General features: G+C 37.7%; 1 protein-coding gene across 4 annotated transcripts in view; it reads right to left on the bottom strand.

Moving 5' to 3' along the window:
- MAGED1 (MAGE family member D1) overlaps nt 1-25,420 on the bottom strand; it is a 107,177-nt gene that overhangs the window by 63,880 nt on the left and 17,877 nt on the right. For 2 of the 4 annotated variants that reach the window (XM_074029237.1, XM_045384144.3), the window contains exon 2: nt 18,650-18,705. The exons of the other annotated variants lie outside the window; for them this stretch is intronic. The gene's annotated coding sequence lies outside the window, so the exon portion shown is untranslated. The remainder of the gene's footprint in view (nt 1-18,649; nt 18,706-25,420) is intronic. 4 annotated transcript variants of the gene reach the window in all.

Raw genomic sequence — 25,420 nt, 5'->3', positions numbered from 1 at the left:
GATTAAAGAATTTGAAAACAATGGAAATAAGAATCATCCAAAATGAAACCGACAGAAAAGAATTTTTTTGAAGTATGAAGACTATCAGTGGACTGTTGAACAATGGCAAGCAACTTAATACACAGGTAATTAAAGTCCCCAAAGAAGATGAGAGGAGTATTAGTACTTTTCACCCGGCAGATCCCCTGAGGTAAGGAGATGATTCTCGGGAGAGGAAGGCAGCTAAAATTCTTAGCCACTGTTTCTTCATATGTTACTATTAATTGTGGGTTTTGCCATTATTTTAGTGATAATTTTAACCCCCAAATCAAAAAATATCAACATATTTGGTGCAAAAGAAACATGAAGGAAACTACAAGGCTGATCACAATCAATCTGATTAAGAGATTTTTTTAAAAACTCTGGAAACAATGCAGGAAAAACAAAAAGACACATTAATAACAAAGAAACAAATAAACTAAATTAGTACAATCCCCAACTTATGATGGTTCAACTTATGCTCTTTCAACTTTACAATGGCGCAAAAGCGATATAAATTCCATAAAAAATAAACTTTGAGCACCAATACAGCCATTCTGCTTTTCACTTTCAGCACAGTATTCAATAAGTTATATGAGCTATTCAACATTTTATTATAAAAGAAGCTCCGTGTTAGATGATTTTGCCCAACTGCAGGCTGATATTAAGTGTTCTGAGCATGTTTAAGGTAGGCTAAGCTAAGCTACAATGTTTGCTAGGATAAGTGTATTAAATGCATTTTCAACTTACAGTATTTTCAACTTAAACAGGTTTATCGGGATTTAATCCCATTGTAAATCAAGGAGCATCTGTATAACCTTCCCACAAGGAAATTTTAAAGAGTCAGATGACTTCGCTAGCAAATTCTACCAACATTTTAAAAAGAAATAATACCAGTACTACACAAACTTTTCCAGAAAATTAAAGAATAGCAAATACTTCCTAACTCATTCTATGAGGCCAGTATGGTCCTGATACAAAAACCAGACAAAGACATTACAAGAAAAGAAGTAACTTATACAACAAAAAATAAATAGATCAAAGTCCTAAATGGGAAAAATCAACTATAAAGGTTTTAGAACATTTAGAAGAGCATTTTTATAACCTCCAAATCAGAGAAATATTTCTTAAAGATACAAAGATCAATCATAAATAAAAAGACTGGTAGATTTGATCAAAATTTATATCAAAATTCATCACCTCTGTACTACAAAAGAAACCGTTAAGGTAAAAAGACTAACTACGGACTGAGAGCAGATATTTGCAACACTAACAAGGAATCCATATCCAGAATATAAATGTAACTTCTACAAATCAATAAGAAAAAACAAAAAGTATCCATAGAACCACTGTTTTCAACTATAAAAAAAAGGAAACAACCTAATATCCATTAACAAAAGAACACTGAAATAATTTTTTGAATACTCCACAAAGACAGGATGGACACCAGTTCAAAATTTGGTTTGAATGTCAACACCAATGATACCAAACAAACACACACCAACATTCATAAAAAAGCTGATTACTCACATAATGAGGTTTTCTGCAGAGAGCAGGGGTGGCTCTCAGACACATCCAAACATGGCTTTATAAAGCAAGGAGAGAACACTGGCTTGGGTTTTTATGGTGGTTGGGGGTGGGGCTGGGGTGAGGATTCTCACCTGTGGTTTGAACTTTACACTGGTGGTAAAGAACACTGCATCATGGCTTTCTTATCTTGCTCAGATGTGGGACAGAGGGAGAACAGGGAGAGATAAGACTTCAAAGCTGTCAGCAGTCAAACATTAAAAATGGAGTGAGACTTTTAATTATGATTTTATACGAGATTATAAATAGATGCATGAGTTTTATATTCATTAATGAGCCTGACAAATACCATGATGAACAATAAAAAAGCAGGTTTGTAGAAGAATGCATACATTTCTGCCATATAAATAATGTTCAAAAAAGCAAAATAATTTCATATATTTCAAGTGATATTTATATAAGTAGGAAAATCAAAAGAAATGCAAAGGAATGATAAATACTGAATTGAAGATAATGGCAACATGTAGAGAAAAAGGAGTAGGATGTGACTGGGGGTTCATAGAGGGGACTTCAATTGCATTGCGATTTTCTAAATGTATTGAGTTAGGCAATAAATGCAAAAGTGTTCATTGTTTTATTATTATTTACACTTTTCTGCATGTTTTAATATTTTGTAATTTTATAAAGTGGAAGTCAGCTTTTAATACATATAGTGCCCCTAGTTAAATATCTTTAAATATCCTGACTATGGTAAAGTCTCAAATCAAATAAATCTTAAATTACTTGGTGTTCTCCAGCTTCTGACAACCACAGAGAAAAAGTAGACACTTTACTAATATGAATAACACTAATAAATGAAATTTAATAAAACAAGTTTTCTCCTATATAGATTAAGAATCTTCAAACATAATTTAGTTACAAGTATTTAATTATTCAGATAAAAGTTACAAAATGGTTAGCATAAAAAGTAATGACAGATGAAACCCTGTAGTACTTAATGTAAAAAAACTGATTCAGCAACAGCACACTTACTGAGATTTTTTAAGAAATTAAAGGTACCTCACATTCGAGGAATATAGAAAAAAATTAAATGTATGTGTGTGGGGTGGGAGAGATTGGTTGACTGACTTATGGTATCAGAGAACAATTCCACTATTTTATTCCTGTAGAAAAAAAAAAAAAAAAACGACAAAAAACTAGCCGGGCGATGTGGCGGGCGCCTGTAGTCCCAGCTACTCGGGAGGCTGAGGCAGGAGAATGGTGTGAACCCGGGAGGCGGAGCTTGCAGTGAGCTGAGATCCGGCCACTGCACTTCAGCCTGGGCGACAGAGTGAGACTCCGTTTCAAAAAGAAAAAAAGAAAAAAAGAAAAACGAAATAAAGTAATTTCTACCACTTTTTACCTCCTGAAATCTAACCACAATATAACACCTTAGTTTAATAAACATCTCAAAGGATTCACATACGGGATTTGTCAACTCAAACTTTTATTCTTCTTCTACTTTCTTACTAACTTTCACGAATTAAATGTAGCCCCAAACTACCATTTATAAGAAAATTACATTCCAAAACAGTTTTCCATTTAAAAAAAGAAAATGTCGTAAATGGTAATTAGGTACTTACGTTGGACTACATAAGATTGTTTGACCTATGTTGGTGCTGAAATTTTCCAATACTGTTATAAAGACCACTAATAAAACAATGTGCTTTTATGAGAAATTAACAAAAGAGGGCTAGCACTGAGACGCTAAGAACCTATCTTCCAGTGCTATATCCCTAGTAGTACTGCTGATTCTCCTACCCATCTCCCTGATATCCCATTTGGCTCCCAGTATGAGTAGAACTTCCTAGTAATTCCTGAAGAGTGAAGGCTTGCAGAAGTAGGGCTGCAGAGGTTTTAGCAGGTGAGGAAAAGAAAAGATAAGAAGACACGTTAAGGCTCATGAGTAGCAGGGTCAAGACCAAGTTACCAATCTTTCTTGTCTACCTTTTCCCTTTTCTTTCCCCTCCATGGAGCCTGGATGAGAAAAGAGAAGTAGAGTCAAAAAGACAAATATCACATGCTCCCACTCATATGTGGAAGCTAAAAAAAAAAAAAAAAAAAAAACTGAACTCACGGAGAGAGTAGAATGATGGTTACCAGAGGCTAAGAGTAGCAGAGAGGGAGAGATAAAGTGGGAGTGGTTAATGGGTACAAAAATACAGTTAGACAGAACGAATAAGATCTAGTATTCAATAGCACAATAGGGTGACTATAGTTAACAATAATTTATAGCATATTTAAAAATAACTAAAGGAGATTGAGCACAGTGGCTCACGCCTGTAATCTCAGGACTTTGGGAGGCCAAGGTGGGTGGATCCCTTGAGCGTAGGAGTTCAAGACCAGCTTGGGCAACATGGTGAAATCCCATCCCTACTAAAAATACAAAAATTAGCCAGGTGTGGTGGTGTGCGCCTATAGTCCCAGCTACTCAGGAGGCTGAGGTGGAAGAATCACCTGAGCCCGAAAGGTGGAGCTGCAGTGAACCGAGATGACACCACTGCACTCCAGCCTGGGTGACAGAGTGAGATCTTCTTTCCAAAAAATAATAATAATAAAATAAAAATAAAATAACCAACAGAGTGGAATTGGAATGTTCCTAACACAAATGATAAACGCTTAAGGTGATGGAAACACCAATTATCCTAACTTCATCATTACATATTATATGCTTGTATCAAAACATCCCATGTATGCCGTAAATATACACAACTATTATATAGCCATAATAATTAAAAATAAAAATAATTTCTTTAAAAAGGAAAGAAGTGCAGAGTGCCTGTTTACCTTGCAAAGTGGGAGAAGATGAAAAGGAAGTTACCCATAGAGCCCAGTGAGGATGTCCATTTATCTATTGGATACTCTGTATTTGGAAAATTTAAAGATTCACAGTACATTGCTTCCAATGCCCAAACAACATTGGGAACTTACTAAATTCTGAAATTTCCTTCATCATTAAAATTATTTTATTTATTTATTTTTAATTTAATTTAATTTAATTTTTGAGGCAGGAACTCACTCTGTTGCCCAGGCTGGAGTCCAGTGGTGAGATCACAGCTCACTGCAGCCTTGACTTCCTAGGATCAAGCGATCCTTCCATCTCAGCCTCCTGACTAGCTGGGACCACAGGTGCACACCACCATGCCTGGCTAATTCTTTTATTTTTTTTGTAGAGATGGGTTCTCCCTGTGTTGCCCAAGCTGGTGTTGAACTCCTGGGCTCAGGTAATCCACCCACCTTGGCCTCCCAAAGTGCTGGGATTATAGGCTTAAACCACTGCCCCCAGCCTAAAATTATTTTTAAATACATTTATTGCCAATATTTTTTTCAAGAGCTACGTCAGAAAACACTGTACTTGCATGTCAGTGTAACTTTGTTAGGAATATTTTGTTACTTTTCCAAGTCAAGATTGGGAATAACAGTTGTTTGATATGTAGTTATCAAATATAAAACACAAAGGAGGCCAGGCGCAGTGACTCACACCTGTAATCCCAGCACTTTGGGAGGCCGAGGTGGGCGGATCTTGAGGTCAAGAGATCGAAGACCATCCTGGCCAACATGGTGAAACCTCATCTCTACTAAAAATACAAAAATTAGCTGGGCGCGGTGGCACGCGCCTCTAGTCCCAGCTACTCGGGAAGCTAAGGCAGGAGAATCGCTTGAACCAGGGAGGCGGAGGTTGTAGTGAGCCGAGATCCTGCCACTGCACTCTAGCCTGGTAACAGAGTGAGATTCTGTCTCAAAAAATAAATAAATAAATAAAACACAAAGGAGACAGCATACAAAATATTATTACAAATAGCTGTATCACAGCCAACAGACACATGAAAAAATGCTCACCATCACTCACCATCAGAGAAATGCAAATCAAAACCACAATGAGATACCATCTCACACCAGTTAGAATGGCAATCGTTAAAAAATCAGGAAACAACAGGTGCTGGAGAGGATGTGGAGAAATAGGAACACCTTTACACTGTTGGTGGGACTGTAAACTAGTTCAACCATTGTGGAAGACAAGACAGTGTGGCAATTCCTCAAGGATCTAGAACTAGAAATACCATATGACCCAGCCATCCCATTACTGGGGATATACCCAAAGGATTATAAATCATGCTGCTATAAAGACAAATGCACACGTATGTTTATTGCGGCACTATTCACAATAGCAAAGACTTAGAATCAACCCAAATGTCCATCCGTGACAGACTGGATTAAGAAAATGTGGCACATATACACCATGGAATGCTATGCAGCCTAAAAAAGGATGAGTTCGTGTCCTTTGTAGGGACATGGATGCAGCTGGAAACCATCACTCTCAGCAAACTATAGCAAGAACAGAAAACCAAACACCACATGTTCTCACTCATAGGTGAGAACTGAACAATGAGATCACTTGGACACAGGAAGGGGAACATCACACACCGGGGCCTATTGTGGGGAGGGGGAAGGCTGGAGGGATAGCATTAGGCGATATACCTAATGTAAACGACGAGTTAATGGGTACAGCACACCAACATGGCACATGTATACATATGTAACAAACCTGCACGTTGTGCACATGTACCCTAGAACTTAAAGTATAATAATAAAAAAATTTTAAAAAAAACATATAGCTGTATCAGTTAAGAAATACATTTTTTGCCTTAGGTGACAGATACGTGATAGATCAGTTGGGAAAAATGGCTGTGCTTCACCCCTCACAAGCTGGGTACTGGTACTATAATCAGAGTATAAATAGGTCAAGATGATGTCACCACTTTGGGCCCTTACCTCTTTAGTCATCTCTCCTCACACCTGTACTTTGAACCACTCCGTCTCCCCAGGCTCCTTCCCACCAGTAGTTAAATCTATTTGAGTTTTTACCACCTTGAAAGTAATTTTTCCTCCAAATTTCTGCATCTTTCTCCAGGCACTACCTTTTTTTTTTTTCCTCCTCTTTCCTTATCTCCTATAAACTTTAATTGGTATTGGTGTTATTTTGGAAATATCTCAAAAATATAGAATATCCACCCAGAATTAACAATTGCTAACATTTTTTAAAATGTAGTCACATTTGCTTCATCTATTTTATGAAACAAACTAATCATTCTAGATAAGGATGAAGTACTCTGTAAAGCCACACCTAGTCATTATCCTTTCCCCTCCCCAGAGGCAACCAAATTTGATGTGGTGTGCATCATTTCAATTCCTTCTTTATACATACATTTTCAAACATATCTGTATCTATAAGCAATATATTGTATTTGTGTATGTTTTAAATTTAAATAAATGGTATCATATTATGTGATTGTTCTGTAACTCACTTTTCTCCATCAGCCTTATGTTTTTAAGATCACACTGACACATACTGATGTGATTTCTTCATTTTCACTGCCATATTAAATTGCACTGTATGAATAGATGATGAGTTATTGATCATTCCCCTATTAATTTGGAACAGTTGGGGAATTTAGTTTATTTCCAGTTTTTCACAATATCAAGTAATACTGCAATGTTGTCTTACATGTCTCCTAGAATTGGAAATGTTGCGACAGAGGGAAGTGCCCATCTACAATTTTACTAGATCCTTCACAATTAATTTCATTCGAATGTGACTGTATTTCTTTCCACCCACATCAGCCATATATGAAGACTACTGTTTCCCTACAACCATGCCAATACCAGGTATTGTCAAACAATAAAATTTTTATCTGATATGTTAAAAGTGACATTTCATTATTTTGATTTTCAGTCCCTTGATTATTAGTGCAATTGACCACATTTTAATGTATTTATTGGACTTCTGTATTTCCTTTTTTATAAATTACCTCTTCATAACTTTGCCCATTTTTCGGATTGGATGGCTTATCATTTAATTGATTTATAGACTTTCTTTATACATTCTGTTTCAACAACCCTTCCCTTCCCTGAGATAATAAAAATAGTCCCCTAATTTTTTTTATTAAAAAAATTAAAGTTTTGCTTTTCACAATTGGGTGTATAATCTATAAAAAATTAATGTTTTGTTTTTGGTGTTGGTATTTTATTTTATTTTTTTCTATATGGATAATCAATTGTCCCATCACCATTTATTGAATGATACATTCTGCTCTATTAATTTATGTTGACACCTCTTTCACTTACTAATTTCACATATATATACATATACGTGCGCGCGCGCGCGCACGCGCACACACACACACACACACACACACACACCGGTCTATTTCCGTATTCTCTATTCTTTTCCATTTGTCAATTCCCGTATCTAGTCCATATCTACCCTGAGCTCCTTGACACATTTGACACTATTTGAATACTTATTTTTCCTTGAAACATATTCTTCCCTTTGTTTCAGTTATTCTTTTGCTCTCTTCGATTTTTCTCTGACTTTTCTTTCTGTCTTTAGGTCTCTCTTCCTCTGCTTAACACCTAACTGTCTGTATCCCCAAAAGTTCATCCTCAACTCTCCTTCCTTCTCTTTCTACATATTCTCTTTGGACCTGTGCTGCCTAATGCAATAGCCACAAACCACATTGGGTTACTGATTACGTGAAATGCGATAGTTCAAAGTGAGATGTGATACAAGTAGAAAAATCCATATGATATTTAGAAGAGTATTGTTTTAATGTAGAACAGCTCTTAAGTATTTTTATACAGATTACATGTTAAAATGTTATTTTTGATGTTTGGGTTAAATAAAATACTTTATTAAAATTAATTTCACCTGTTTCTTTTTACTGTTTTGGTAACACATCCACAAGAAAAATTTAAAAATACATACATAAGCACCTCTAACTGTAGCTCCAAATTGTAAAGAACTGGGAAGATGTCCCTCCTGCCCTTACAAAAGCTAGACAAAATGAAAATCAATAACTTTTAAAAAATCATCAGAGAACTCAGGCCACAAGGGAAATCACCACTTGAACATTTGGAGAGACAGGAAGATCTAGCACTTATGATTTGTTTACATGGTAGAGAAACTGCTGGATACCATAAGCTGACATGTCCTGCAAGAAATGTCAAAAGAAGTTCTCCAGGCACAAAATAAAAATAACATGTTAGAAACCTAATCTTCATAAAGAAAGAAAGTCAGAGAAAAACAAATATAGGTAATATAAAACTTTTTATTTTTCTTATTCTTAATCAATCTAGGAGGTAACTGTGTATAAAGTAAAAACACTACAATGTATGAAATGACCGTAGCATGTAAGTAAGTGAAAGGGGTGACAGCAATGTCAAAAAGAAAGCAAGGCAGAAACGGGGAATAACTCTTATAAGGTACCCACACTATACAGGAAGCAATACAATAGTATTTGAAAGACTTAGATTAAAAATGTGTACTGTAAAAACTAGGGTAACTACTAAAAAGTTAAGAAAAAGAAATATAAATGATATGCAAAGAGAGGAGATAAAATGCTCAATTAAGGTCATATAAACACAATTCCAATCAAAATTTTAGCAAGCATTTTGTAGACATGAAAAGGCAAATGACCTAACAGCTATCACAACTCTGAAAAAGAAAAACCAAGTTAGAGGACTCATATTATCTGATTTCAAGACATGACATAAGTCTATAGTAATCAAGGTGCCATAGTATTACCAAAAGAAAAGACACATAGATCAACAGAACAGAACACAGAGCCCATAAATAGATCCGCACAAATACAATCACAGATTTTTTTTAATACTGCAAAACCATTTATTATTGCCAGAGGATTGGGGCAAGGTGTGGGAGAGAGAAGCATTTTTTTTTCAGTTGACTTTTTAAAAATTGACTTTATTTTTTAAATAAGCTTTAGGTTCACATAAAAACTGAGTACAAGGTAGAGATTCTTCACATACTCTCTGCTCCCGTATACACACAACCATCCCCACTATGAAAATCTCCCACCAGAAGGGTATGTATATTTGTTATAATTGATGAACCTATATTGACATATCATTCTCACCTAAAGTTCATAGTTTACATTGGGGTTTACTCTCAGTGTTGTACATTCTATAGGTTTTCACAAATGTATAAACACATGTATCCACCATTATAGTACCATACAGAGTAGTTTCACTGCCCTAAAAATCCCATGTGCTCCGTCTGTTCATCCCTTCTCAACCCCCAAACCCTGGAAGCTACTGATCTTTTTACCATCTCCATAGTTTTGCCTTTTCCAGAATGTCAAATACTTGGAATCATATAGTATGTAGCTTTTTCTTTCCCTCCCTCCCTTCCTTCCTTCCTTCCTTCCTTCCTTCCTTCCTTCCTTCCTTCTTTCCTTCCTTCCCTCCTTCCCTCCCTCCCTCCCTTCTTTCTTACTTGCTTGCTTGCTTTCTGGGACTCGCTCTGTTGTCCAGGCTGGGGTGCTGTGCAATCTCAGCTCACTGCAACCTCTGCCTCCCAGGCTAAAACCATCCTCCCACCTCAGCCTCCGAGTAGCTGAGACATGCAGCCTTTTCAGATTGGCTTATTTTAAAACTCAGTAATATGCACGTATGATTCCACCATATCTTTTCATGGCTCGAAAAGGTTTTTCATAGCCCTTTTTTGGCACTAAACTCCATTGTCTGGACGCACTACAATTTATCCATTCACCTACTAAAGGACATCTTGATTGTTTCTAAATTTTGGCAATTATGAATAAAGTTACTATAAACATTTATGTGCAGAGTTTTGTGTAGACGTAACTTTTCAACCCATTTGAGTAAATACCAAGGAACGCAATTGCTGGATCATATGGTAAGAGTACATTTAGCTTTGTAAGAAACTGTCAAACTGTTTTCCAAAGTGGCTATACCATTTTGTATTCCCACCAAGAAAGAATGAGAGAGAGCTCCTGTTGCTTCATCTTTCCACCAGTTTTTGATGTTGTTAGTGTTTTGGATTTGGAACATTCTAATAAATGTGTAGTGGTATCTTTTTTAACTTACAATTTGCTAATAACATATGTTGTTGAGCATCTTTGCACATGCTTATATATCATCTGTATATTTTCTTTGGTGAGGTGTCTTTGTTCAGGACTTTTGCCTATTTTTTAATCAGGTTATTTCATTTTAGTCAACTGATTTTTTTTACATAGGCATAAAGGTAATTCAATGGAAAAGGACAATCTTCGCCAAAAAAAAAAAAAAAAATGGTGCTGAAACAACTGGAATCCATGTGCAAAATAAAATTATGACACAAACCTCACACTTCACATGAAAATTAATTCAAAATGGATCACAAATCTAAATGTAAAACAGAAAATTATAAAACTTCTAGAAGAAAACAGAAAACTTGCATGACCTTAGGCTTCAGCAATGAGGTTTTATATAAAACACCAAAAGTATGGGAATTCTGGAATGGCTATGTGAGGAGCTCAGTGAAATCTCCTCCCCAAAGAGACATCTAATAAAACTGGTCAAAACAAGCAAAGTCAATCACCTAAATTCTCTGGGAACTGATCAACAGCAACAAAATCTACAGAACTAAGTAAGAACAAGGAGAGTCGGCGGCATTTCAGTCAGGGGCTGCTCATTTCTCCCTACATTTCTATGCTGTCAAAGAACTACATTAGCTGGCTCAGCTGTTTAGCAGTGGCATCAACTCCCAAAGCTTCAGTTCTAAAGAACTGTCATTATTTGTCCTGTCCGTTGGTTCCCCGGAAGACACTACTTAAAAGGTTTATGTTTGATTCAGTGCAAAACCCATACTAAAAGCCCCTCCACAAATGCTAACACTTGCAGCAAACAATAGACTAAATAAAAAGAATGAAAGGAAAAGCTGAGGAATAAGCTATCAATAGGGGATTTGAAGAGTTCTGATATTTTCTAGGGAATATAGAAGGCCATCTGCATGTATAGGGCTTTGTGCATGCTCAGGAAACACCTAAGAAGGCCATAAACTCTCACTTCTAACTGACTTTTAGGCTCTCTGCAATCAGGAAGTGAAGGCTAATGTACGGTTGTAAACTGCCTGGCTAAGTGTTGCATGCCCCAAGATGTATACAGATCCCTTTATTAAAGACTATGCAATTTACTGGTCCCAGGCATTTAAGGAAATCTTTATCCAATGATGGCTAAGCTACTGAGTAGATACTTTAGTGGTTACACACACAATAAACTAATACACTTTGTTCTTTGCTTCTTCAGCCCTTCTCCTCTATGAAGTCAATCTCTTCTGCTCTCAGCTCATTTGAACAAGTATTCTATTTTGTGGAATAGTGTTGCCTGATTCTAGAATCACAAATACAGCCAAGTGAGATCTTTAAACTAAATTTGTTGTAATTTTGTCTTTTGACATATTGTTGCCCTTTAGAGCTCTCTCGGACCCAGAGACTCCCCACTGTGCTGCTGAGTAGCCATCACCTAAACATGTAAGTCAAGTCCCCTCTACAGTCTCCCTCTCTGGAAATTCCATGGCCTCTTCCCCTTCAGAGTAGCAACTCCAAAGCCAGGGCCTCTGGACAAGCTCCTACTGTGAAAGACTTCCCCAACATGCAAGCCTGTCAACACATCTCCCAATAAAACTTGTGTGTGATACTGCCACCTCACAGTCATATGTCTTTCTTCAACAAGCCCCTAAATCCCTCAAGCCCCCTAGAAATATAAAGTAACTGATATGAAAAATTCATTAGAGGGGCTCAAGAGCAGATTTACACTGATAGAAAAAAATAATCAGCAAGGTTGAAGATAGTCCAATTCCGATTATCCAGTCTGAGGAACAGAAATTTTACACACATACACACATAGGTTTCTGAGACTGTGTGTGTGTATATATACATATACATATATATATACATACACATGTATATATACACACACAGACACAGGGAGACAGAATATAAACACACCCTCAGAAACTTGTAAGAAACCATCTAGCAACCAAAATACATATAATGGGAATCAGAGAAGAAAACAGAAAAGAGGAAGAAGATATTTGAACAAATTACAGCTGAAAGTATCACAAATTTGATGAAAAAAATGTTTACATACACATTCTAAAAAGCAAACAAACACTAAGTAGGAAAAATGAGAAGTATATACACACAGGCACATCATAATAAATATATTGAAAGCCAAAACAAGGAGAAAATCCCAAAGAGCAACAAGAGAAAAACAACTCTCACAAACAAGAAAACAGAAGTTTAACAGTTGACGTCTCCTCAGAAGCCATGGCCAAAAAGCAGTGGGAAGACATACTCAAGTTACAGAAAGAAAAAAAACTGCGATAAACAATTCTGTATCTAATAAAGGAAGTAAAACTATCCTTCAAAAGTGAAGGAGAAAATGGGACATTATCAGATAAACAAAACTGAAAGAGATATCAAGTAGCTGGCAGCTGCCCTATGAGCAATACTAAAAGAAGTCCTTCAGTCTGAAAGGAAAGGACACTAGAAAGTAACATGAAATCATAAGATGAAATAAAGTTTAATGGTAAAAGTAACTACATAGGTAAATATTAAAAACAGTATAAATATAGTTGTTGCTTTTTAAAAATTTGCAATTCCTGTGTTTTCCAGTCTGACTTAAAACATGACTACCACAATAATTATAAATCTATGTTGATGGACACACAGTGCAAAAAGATATAATTTGTAACACTAACAACATAAAGGTTATAGTGCTATTAAGGAAGCAAAGCTTTTGTATTCTATCGACAGTAATAAGTTCATATAAATCTGAACTAGATTCTCATCAATTAAGATGTTAATGGTAATCTCCATAGAATGAACTAAAAAAAAAAACACCAAAATATATAGCAAAAGAAACGACAGGGAATTGAAATGGCACAGTGGAAAATATTGACTTAAAACAAATGAAAGCAGTAATGTAAAAACAGAAAAACAAAAGAACATAAGACATAGGGAAGACAGATAACAAAATACACATGTAAATTCTACCTGAAGAGTAACTGCACTAAATGTGAATGGATTGAACTCTCCAATAAAGACAGAGACTAGTTAAATTGACAAAAAAAAAGGTATGGCCCAACTACACATTATCTTCAAGAGAATGATTTTAGATTCAAAGGCACAAATAAGTTTAAAGTAAAAGAATGGAAAAAGAGATACCATATAAACAGTACCCAAAAAACAGTAGGAGTGGTTATACTAATAGCAGACAAAATATACTTTAAAACAAATATTGGTAAAACAGACAAAGAATAACATTTTGCAATCTTTAAGCTGCCAATCCATCACAAAAATATCACTATGATAAACTTACATTCATCTACCAACAGATTCCAAAAACTGACAGAACTGAACAGAGAAACGAACAATTCAATAACATATTCTGGCTGCCTCAATATCCCACTTTCAATAATAGATTAAAAACAATCAGATAGGAGATCAACAAGGAAAAAGAAGACTGCACCTAATAGACACTAGAGTAACACTTAACCCAGTAACAGATGAACACACATTCTTCTCAAGTGCATATGAAATATTCTCATGGAGGCCGGGCGCGGTGGCTCAAGCCTGTAATCCCAGCACTTTGGGAGGCCGAGACGGGCGGATCACGAGGTCAGGAGATCGAGACCATCCTGGCTAACACGGTGAAACCCCGTCTCTACTAAAAATACAAAAAACTAGCCGGGCGAGGTGGCGGGCGCCTGTAGTCCCAGCTACTCTGGAGGCTGAGGCAGGAGAATGGCGTAAACCCGGGAGGCGGAGCTTGCAGTGAGCTGAGATCTGGCCACTGCACTCCAGCCCGGGCTACAGAGCAAGACTCCGTCTCAAAAAAAAAAAAAAAAAAAAAAAAGAAATATTCTCATGGAAGATAGACCATATGTTAGATCATAAAACAAGTCTCCATAAAACGGACTGAAACAATAAAAAGTATCTTTACCAACCACAATAGAATTAAATTAGAAATCAGTAACAGGAAGATATTTTGTAAAGTAATTCAAAAGTAGAAATTAAACAGCGCATCTCTAAAAAAGTCAAAGGTCAAATAAGAAACTACACAGGAAATGAGAGAGTTCTTTGAGATTAATGAAAACTTAAACACAACCTACCAAAACATATGACATGCAGTGAAAGCAGTATTCTTTATTGATGAAAATTTATAGTTGTAATAACTATATTACAATATCTCTTATGAATATAAACACAATAATCCTCAACAAAATGCTAGCAAACCAAATTCAGACATGTATAAAAAACTCCACACCATGACTGAGATCTATTCTAGAAATAAAAAGTTGGATAAATATATGAAAAACAAGAAATATCTAAAACAATGACCTAGCTTTTCATCTTAATTAACTATAAAAAGAAAACTAAACCCAAAGCAAACAGAAGGAAGGAAGGAAATAATACAAAGACTAAGGAGTAAATAAATGACATAGAGAATCAAAAAATAATAGAGAGCCATCAATGAAAATAAAAATTGGTACTTCCAAAAGATCAACAAAATTGACAAACCCTTAACCAGAATGACCAAGAAAAAGGACAGAAGACTCAAATTACTAGAATAAGAAATGAAAGAGGGAATATTACATCCAATCTTATAAAAAAATGCTATAAATAAGTGTATGACAAAAAATCAGATTAACTTAAATAAAACAAACTCCTAGAAAAACAAAAACTACTGAATCTGACTTGGGAAGACATAGATAAGATAAAGAGACCTATAACAAGTGAAGAGATTGTATTAGTAATCAAAACACTACCCACAAATAAAAGCCAAGGCCAAGATAGCTTCGCTGCTAAATGCTACACAAACTCCTTGAAAGGAGGGAAGACAAGGGAACACTTCCTAACTTATTCTGTGAGGCCAGTATTATCCTGATAGCAAAACCAGACAGAGGCATTACAAGAAAAGAAACCTGCAGACCAATATCCCTTATGAATATAAACACAATAATCCTCAACAAAATACTAGCAAACCAAATTCAGACACATATAAAAAGAACTCCACACCATGACTGAGATCTATTCCAGAAATAAAAAGCTGGATAAATACATGAAAAGCAGTGTAATACACTATATTAACAGCATAAAAGGTGAAAACCACATGACCATCTCGATGGATATAGAAAGAGGCTTTGAATAAGCCCAACAACTTTTCATTTAAAAACTCTTAAACTAGGAACAGAAGGAAATTTCTTCAACCCAATAATGGCATCTATGAAAAATTCACAGAAACACCATACTTAATAATTAAAGATCAGGCCCTGGCACAGTGGCTCACGCCTGTAATCCCAGCACTTTGGGAGGCTGAGGTGGGCGGGTTGCTTGAGTCCAGGTGTTCGAGACCAGCCTAGGCAATATGGCGAAACCCAGTCTCTACAAAAAATACAAAAACTATCCAGCAAGGTGTCATGTGCCTGTAGTCTCAGTTACTTGGGGGGCTGAGGCAGGAGGATCACTTGAACCCAGGAGGTCCAGGCTGCAGTAAGCAGAGATTGTGCCACTGTACTCCAGCCTGGGTGACAGAGGGAGACCTTGTCTCTAATAATAATAATAATATCAATAAATAATTAATGATCAAAAGCTTTCCCCCTAAAATCAGGAGAAAGACAAGGATGTCTACTCTCTCCACTTCAACAATGTACTGAAGATTCTAACAAGGGCACTTTTAAAAGAAAACATGATGAAAGGCACTGAAGTTATAAAGGAAGCAGTACAACTATCTCTATTTGTGGATGGCATGACCTTGAATGTAAAAATTTTAAGGAATCCACTAAAAACTACTAGAACTTATAAATGAGTTCAGCACAGTTGCAGGTTATAAGATCATAAACAAAAATCAACTGTAGTTCTACCTTGCAATGAACAATACAAAAATAAAATTAAGAAAACAAGTTTAAGTGAAATAAGCCAGGCACAAAAAGACAAATAGCACACGATCTCATTCATTTGTGGAATCTTAAAAAAGCTGATCTCATACAAGTACAGATTAGAATAGTGGTTACCAGAGGCTGAGGAGGGTAGAGGGAAAAGAGTGGGGTGGAAGAGAGGCAGAAAGACTAGTTAAAGGGTACAAAATCACAGTTAAATAGGAGAAATAAGTTCTGTTGTTCTATTGAACAGTAGAATGACTATAATTAACAATATTGTGTTATACATTTCAAAATAACTAGATGAAGGATTTTGAGTGTTCTTACCACAAGGAAATGATAAATGTTTGAGGTGATTAATATGCTAAATACCCTGATTTGATCACTGCACAATGTATATGTCTATTGAAACATCACACTGTACCCCATAAATAAATAGAATTATTGTGTGTCAATTAAACATAAAACTTAAAAAAGAAAACAAGTCCATTTACAGTAGCATAAAAAAAAATTCAACACTTAGGAATAAATTTAGCCAAGAAGGTGAAAGGTGAATAAATTTAGCCAAGGAGATGAAAGACTTGTCAACAATATTGTGTATGGGGACCTTAATGTGTGGGACCACAACCTGTACTCTGAAAACTACAAAACATTGCTGAAAGAAATTTAAGACCTTTAAAAATGGGAAAACACTTGGTTTCATTGATTGTAAGATTTAATATTGTTAAGATGGCAATACTCTCCAAACTGATCTATAGATTCAGTGAAATTCCTATTAAAATTCTAAATACCTTCTGTGCAGAAACAGACAAGCTGACCCTAAAATTAATACTAAAACGGAAGTAACTCAAAATGGTCAAAACAATTTTGAAAATGTGGAACAAAGTTGGAGGAGTCGTATTTCCCAGTATCAAAACTTACTACAAGGCTTCAGTTACTAAGATTCTATGGTACTAGAATAATTGTAGACATACAGACTGATGAACAGAATTGAGAGTGTAGATATAAACCCTTATATTTATGGTCAATTGATTTTTGACAAGAGTGCCAAGCATAGTCTCTTAAACAATGGTGCCAGGACTACTGGATATCTACATGCAAATGAAATTGGACCCCTATCTCACACTACATACAAAAATAAACTCAGGCGGGGCGCGGTGGCTCACGCCTGTAATCCCAGCACTCTGGGAGGCCGAAGCGGGCGGATCACAAGGTCAGGAGATCGAGACCATCCTGGCTAACAGGGTGAAACCCCGTCTCTACTAAAAATACAAAAAAAAAAGCCAGGCGTGGTGGCGGGGGCCTGTAGTCCCAGCTACTCGGCAGGCTGAGGCAGGAGAATGGCGTCAACCCGGGAGGCGGAGCTTGCAGTGAGCCGAGATCGCGCCACCGCACTCCAGCCTGGGCGACACAGCGAGACTCCGTCTCAAAAAAAATAAAAATAAAAATAAAAAATAAACTCAAAAGAGATCAAAGACTTACATGTAGAAGCTAAAATTATAAAACTCACAGAAGAAAGCATAGGTGCAAATCATTGTGAACTTGATTAGGTAACAATTTTTAAATAAGACACAAAAGCACAAGCTATAAAAGAAAAACTAGATAGCTTGGACTTCATTAAAATGAAAAACTTTTGTACTCAAAAGACACCATCAATAAAGTGAAAAGACAACCCATAAAATGGAAGACAACAGGTCGGGCGCAGTGGCTCAAGCCTGTAATCCCAGCACTTTGGAAGGCCGAGATGGGCGGATCATGAGGTCAGGAGATCGACACCATCCTAGCTAACACGGTGAAACCCCGTCTCTACTAAAAAACACAAAAAACTAGCTGGGCAAGGTGGCGGGCGCCTGTAGTCCCAGCTACTCTGGAGGCTGAGGCAGGAGAATGGCGTAAACCTGGGAGGCGGAGCTTGCAGTGAGCTGAGATCGCGCCACTGCACCCCAGCCTGGGCGACAGAGCCAGACTCCGTCTCAAAAAAAAAAAAAAATGGAAGACAACAATTGAAAATCATATATCTGTTAGGGACCTAATACCCACAATACATTAAAAGACATATAACTAAACAATTAAAAATATAAATAATGTAATTTAAAAAGAAGAAGGGACTTGAATAGATATTTCTCTAAAGAAGATATACAAATGGCCAATAAGGACATGGAAATACGTTCGACATCATTAGTCATTAGGGAAATGCAAAGAAGAACTTCGATCAGGTACTACTTGACACTGTGAAGAGGAAGAAGGGACCCCCATCCCAAACTTAGGTTAGATGTTGAGACTGGTTACACACACCAAGAGGGTACAAGAAAGTTTAATACTTACCTAAATGAAGATTTTCTGGTAGAGAAGGTCAGGCTTCCCAAGCAGGTGAGAAACGGCTTGACAGAACAAGGAAAGGAGACAAGCTTGGGTTTTCATTGTGGTTAGGGCCCAGTGTAAGGCTTCCTACACACATGAAGGAGCTTCCATAGTTTGAATCTTTTCCTGATCCCCAAGGAGGGAGCAACCAGAGCTTCTTACCAGTTTGCCCCGATGTGGGGCAGAGGGGAAGAAGGTGAAGCTTAAAAAAATGTCAGCAAACTTCAAAAAATAGACTCAGAATCTTACAATTCACCCCTGATGCTTGTCTAATGACTGAACTGTGCCATGTTCATTTAATTAAATATACATCTGTTTAATGAAGTCAGTATGGTGCTAAGTCCTACAGAATGAAGTCTGTAAGCAAAGTAAATGTTTTGTTGAATTCCTTCCTTAAGCCCAGCACTGTATATTCTAAGAAACAAAATGGGTGCCTTCGTCACTATCAATGATGCCTCAAATTCTGAAGGAAAATAAGGAGTCTCTTGGTGAGACCTTATGTTTGACCTTTACTATGTGAAAATAAATGTGTTACCTTCATTTACATTTTGGGTATCTGTGAGGTTAGAGATTCTCAGAGTTCTTTCCCCAAATGGGGCAACTCTTAAGCAGTGGCTCAAGAGTCTGTAAAAATGTGCAGATGGGGCCAACTGTTGGCTAGGGCATACAGTGCTAAGGTGAATGCCTGAAGTTTGGCCAACTGTACTGAATAAACCCTGTGTTCCTGTCCTTATCAGAAGCATCTTGGTTAAAGGATGAAAAGCATAAGCTCTCCAGCAAACTCCATTGTATACAATGCTTGTGGTGTCATCCATAAATTGTACAAACCATTGTTTTTCACACCATTTGATCTCAAGGGGCTCTGCAGGTAGCCCCAGGGTCTGGGAGGGGGTGACGGGTCCCCCAAAACCATGGTATTTAGCAAGGAACTAAAGACGGGAGGCTACCCCTTCCTCCAAGTGGTATATGACAGAAGACCCAGGTTTTTCTCCATCTTGTGGCAAAGAGGCCTCAGTAGCCATGCCCAGCTTGCAGTGCCATGGCTTCCATGACCCAAGGCACAATAGGCAGCTGGATATCGAGGGTCACAGGCTGAGGGATTGTGATAGTCTCTATTTCTAAGACAGCCCGCTATGCAGCTAGCAATTGTCACTCTAATGGTGTACAGAACAAGTCCAAGGATGAGTTTCTTGCATCAGAAACCCTTGGCAACTTATGGGAATGATGGATGATCCAGAGAATCTAGGAGAAATGAGGAAGTTGCTAAAACCTCTATGGTGAAGCGCATCTGGGGTCTCTAATGATATTGTCGTTAGTGACTTAATTGGCGTTAGTGTCATATTGCAATTTTGACAGGTTCTAGAGTCTTTTGTTGGAGGGGATCCCCATTCAAGATGAACTGATACGTAAGAAATAGCGTAAATGGGCTTCAATAAAATTTATAAAACAGGAATGTTTTGTCTCCAGAACACGAATGAGCCTAAAAGAAGTTGTGGGAGCTGACAGGGCCAATAGCTGCTTTTCTGACAGTGTCAGAGACAAAATGGTCTTCAGTTTAGCAAATAATGTGTAGGTATTGAAAAGTGGTAGGACCTTGCACTACGTGTGGCACAATGGCCATCCCATTTTATGAGCAATTTTGTGAGTATCTGCATTTCCGGAATGAGTGTGTCAAATGAATCTCCTCAGGGAAGGACGTCATCAATGTAATGTCACACCTGTACACCTAGAAAAAGCTCGGTACAGTTAAGATCTTGCCAGCAAAGATAGTGTACAATGGCAAAGCTGTGGAGGTATCCCATGAGTAGTCAGGTAAATGTTTATTGTGTCCCTTCAGAGATGAACGCAAACTGAGACTGAAAGGCTGTTGAAACAGGCAGTGAACAGAACATATTAGCCAAATCTATAATAGCAAAATATTTACCAGTCACAGACTGGATGGAATCAGTAATGTCAACAATATTGGCTATGGGGACCTTAATGTGCGGGGCCACAACATTAGCATTATGGTAATCCATTGGGTTCTATTCATTTGAAGTTTAAGAACAGGCCAAATTGGGTTGTTAATGGAGAAGACACGGGGATAATCACCCTTTTACCAAATAGGCTTTGTATCATGGGTTTCCGTATTTATAGACTTATTCTAATTTATAGTGGGCTGTATTAACCTATTTGAACTGGGGTATAGTCCTAGGGATCTCACGTTGTCAAATGGATTCACATGTGCCAAATACTTAATGTTATCATTAAATTTTATCTCTAACTTAAATTTTATCATTGGATCAGAGTGCTCATACCCACTATGGGATATTTTAAGGCAATGAATGGTACAAATGTGAGGAATTCAGGCAAGGCAATATTTCTGATAGTTAATGTGAGGTATACTTGCTTATCTCTTTCCTGTTCAGGAACTCCCCTTAGATTACAGGAGGCACCTTGATTAAATATACTGGGATCCTGACATACAACCAAGTTAAGCCCCAGTATTAATTAAGGTCATGAAGTTTTGCCACCCACTGCATTTCAACACCAATCGGCACCCTTTTATCTTTTTGCTCTTTTAGTAAAATTTTTCCATAAATTCTGGATTCTAATTGCGTCAAATTGTGGATCTCCGTTTCTGTTTCCTCATCCTCTCATAGCTGTTTTTTTTTCTTTCTTTCTTTTACAATCATGTGTCACTTAGCAATGGAGATACATTCTGAGAAATGCCATGTGTCATTAGCTGATTTCATCACCGTTGTGTGAACATCACAGAGTATACTTACACAAACCTAGATGGTATACGCTACTACACACCTGTGTTATATGGTATGGACTATTGCTCCTAGACTACACACCAGTACAGCATGTTACTGTACTGAATACTATAGACAATTTTAACACAATTTGTGTATCTGTGTATTTCTGTATCTGTGTATCTAAACCTACCTAAACATAGAAAAGGTACAGTAAAAATATGGTATAGAATACAAAAATACGGCCAGGCGCGGTGGCTCACGCTTGTAATCCCAGCACTTTGGGAGGCCCAGGCGGGCAGATCACTTGAGGGCAAGTGTTCGAGACCAGCCTGGCCAACATGGCGAAACCTCACTCTATTAAAAATACAAAAATTAGCCGGGCATGGTAGCAGGCATCTGTAATCCCAGCTACTCGGGAGGGTGAGGCAGGAGAAATCACTTGAACCCAGGAGGAGGAGGTTGCAGTGAGCAAAGATCGCACCATTGCATTCCAGCCTGGGCAACAAGAGTGAAACTCCATCTCAAAAAAAAAAAGATGAAATACAGTACACTTGTTATTAGGCACTTACCATGAATAAAGCTTGCAGGACTGGAAGTTGTTCTGGGTGGGTCAGTGAATGAGTGGTGAGTGAATGTGAAGGCTTAGGACATTACTGTACACTAATGTACACTTTAGTACACTTAGGCTACACTAAAATCATTTTTTAAACATTTCTTTCAATAATAAATTAAACTTAGCTTACTACAACTTTTTACTTTATAAACTTTTTAAAATTTTGTAAAGCTTTTTGACTCTTTTGTAGTAAAGCTTAGTTTTTAAAATACAAACACAGGGCCGGGCACAGTGGCTCACATCTGTAATCCCAGCACTTTGGGAGGCCAAGATGCGTGGATCACCTGAGGTCAGGAATTCGAGACTAGCCTGACCAACATGGAGAAACCCCATCACTACTAAAAGTACAAAATTAGCCAAGCGTGGTGGCGCACGCCTGTAATCCCAGAACTCCGGAGGCTGAGGCAGGAGAATCGCTTGAACCCGGGAGGTGGAGGTTGCAGTGAGCCGAGATTGCACCATTTCACTCCAACTTGGGCAACAAAAGCGAAACTCCATCTAAAAAAATAAAATAAAATAAAAAACTGTACAGCTATACAGAAATATTTTCTTTCTTTATATTATTATTCTATAAGCTTGTTTTAAAACTTTTCTTTTTATTAAACTTTTTTCTTAAAAACTAAGATACATACAAATTAGCCTAGCCCTATACAGAGTCAGGATCGCCAATATCACTGTCTTCCACCTCCACATCTTGTCCCACCAGAAGTTCTTCAGGGGCAATAACACATATGGACCCGTCATCTCCATAACAATGCCTTCTTCTGGAATACCTCCTGAAGGACCTGCCTGTGGCTCTTTTACAGTTAACTTTTTTTTTTAATAAGTAGAAAGACTACATTCTAAAATACCGATAAAAATTATGGTATAGTAAATACATAAACATGGTTGTTTTTCATCTTTTTTTTGAGACAGGGTCTCGCTCTGTCACCCAGGCTGGGGTGCGGTGGCACAATCTTGGCTCACTGCAAGTTCTGCCCCCCAGATGCAAGCGATTCTCATGCCTCAGCCTCCAGAGTACCTGGGACTATAGCCGTGTGTCACCACACCCAGCTAATTTTTTTTTTTTTTTTTTTTTAAGAGAGAGGTTTTAACTCTGTTGGCCAGACTGGTCTCAAACTCCTGACCTCAAGTGATCTGCTCACCTTGGCCTCTCAAAGTGCTGGGATTACAGGTGTGAGCCACCACGCCTAGCTGTTTTTTTTATCATTATCAAGTGTTATGTACCATATATAATGGTACTTGTTCTAGTTTTACACAACTGGTACTACAGGCTTCTTTACAGCAACATCACCATAAATACGTGAGTAATGCGTTGCACTATAATGTTACAACAGCTATGATATCACTAGGTGATAGGAATTTTTCGGCTCCGTTATAGTCTTATGAGACCACCATCCTCATATGTGATCTGTTATTGACCAAAACATCATAATGCTGTAGATGACTGTACTTCCTTTTTTTGTTGCTGTTGTTACTGGATATATTTCTGGGGGGTCCCTACCCTGCTCATATTTATAAATATCTTCCTGCAGAAAGTCTCAAATCAGCACTGTCATTGTAAGGGGCCTCCCCAAAGGCAACGGTGGTCACGTAAGACTAAAGGACTAGGAGCTTTATGGGTTTGAATTACCCCTTTCTCCGTGCTACAGGGGTGCCACTGATGTTTTTCCCTATAATCCTGAAAATCAGGATCTTTGTTGCAACAGAAGCACAGGTGGTGGTGGCGGCAGTGGCAGCGGCGGCGGCGGCGGCAGCTGCAGCAACAGCAATAACAACGGAGGTATTTAAGGGTCCTAGTGAGTCATTTGTGCTTAGGAGTCCAGACCCCAGCAAGCCACATAATAGCTGTTTCTTTTCTCTTTTCTCTCTCTTTTTTTCACTTCCTGATGACTGCTCTCAAGAGCGACCACCCAATGGGCAGTCAGCTGTCAGGGTCAGAGCCTAACTGAGACACAAAACCAACTAGTCATAGACAAGGTTGTCCTCCTGAGCCTAGCGTCAGTCACAGCTTTACGTTAAGACACACAAATAGGTCTAGGCTGAATCAGACACATGATCCAGGGCTACTTTAAGGATCCCATACTGTTCCTAAATGTCAATTAAATTATCTAAACTTCCAAGTTAGCTAAATCTATAAGGAGTCAACAATACAACACAGCACAGCACAACTAAAAAACCTAGCTAGCCTTGCAGGCTCAATGTTTATGCTTGCCATCAGAACCAGTTAGTGAGCCAAAGTAATCAAGGAAAGATATTCCCATGCCCCCATGATGGCTGTCATTATCTGAGCACCAAGCTCACTGTGCCACCAATTGTTCTTGCCATGCTGCAGAAGAAGGAGGGACCCCACCCTAATTTTGATTCCAATATTCAGATTGATAACACCTCACACACAAAGAGGGTATGAAAATGTTTACTACTTACTTACATAAATGATGCATTTCTGGGGACAGCAAGGCAAGTCTCCTAAGCAGGTTAGAAAAAGCAAGGAAAGGAAACTAACTTGAGTTTTTACTGTGGTTAAAGGATGAGGCAGGAGTGAGGGTTCTTTCATTCAGGAAGACACTTAATGATTTGAATCTCTTGCTAGCTCCAAAGGAGGAAGCACTCATACTTTCTAATCAACTTGCCCAGTTGTGGAGCAGAAAATGAAGAGGGAGAGGTAAGGCTTAAAATATGTCAGCAGTTGGCAGAACGTGGTGGCTCACACCTGTAATCCCAGCACTTTAGGAGGCAGAGGCGGGTGGATCACCTGAGGTCGGGAGTTCAAGACCAGCCTGACCAACATGGAGAAACCCCGTCTCTACTAAAAATACAAAATTTGCCAGGCGTGGTGGCACATGCCTGTAATCCCAGCTACTCAGGAGGCTAAGGCAGGCGAATCGCTTGAACCCGGGAGATGGAGGCTGTGGTGAGCCGAGATGGCATCATTGCACTCCAGCCTGGGCAACAAGAGCAAAAGTCCGTCTCAAAAAAAAAAAAAAAAAAAGATGTCAGCAGTTAAATATTTTAAAAATTAAGTGAGATTCTTTATTATATATACTCACTGAGAAGGTTGTAATTAAAAAGAGGAAAAGAGCAAGTGTTAGCAAGGATGTGGAGAAACTGGAACCCTTATACATTCCTGGTGGGAATTTAAGTGGTAGAGCCATTTTGGAAAACAGTTTGGCAGTTCTTCAAAGAGTTAAATATAGAGTTACTATCAATTTCACTCCTAGGCATATACCCCAGAGAAATGAGAACGTATGTTTCCACAAAAATGTATACCAAAATTCATAGCAGCATTATTCATAATAGCCAAAAAGTAGAAACAACTCATCTGTCCATCTACAATCTGATGAATGAATACATAAAAGGTGGTATAGTCATACAATGGAA

The sequence above is a fragment of the Macaca fascicularis genome, chromosome X (assembly GCF_037993035.2).
Source record: "Macaca fascicularis isolate 582-1 chromosome X, T2T-MFA8v1.1".
Taxonomy (NCBI): Eukaryota; Metazoa; Chordata; class Mammalia; order Primates; family Cercopithecidae; genus Macaca; species Macaca fascicularis.
The sequence above is the reverse complement of the archived record's forward strand: the minus strand, read 5'-3'. Positions and strand labels throughout refer to the sequence as shown.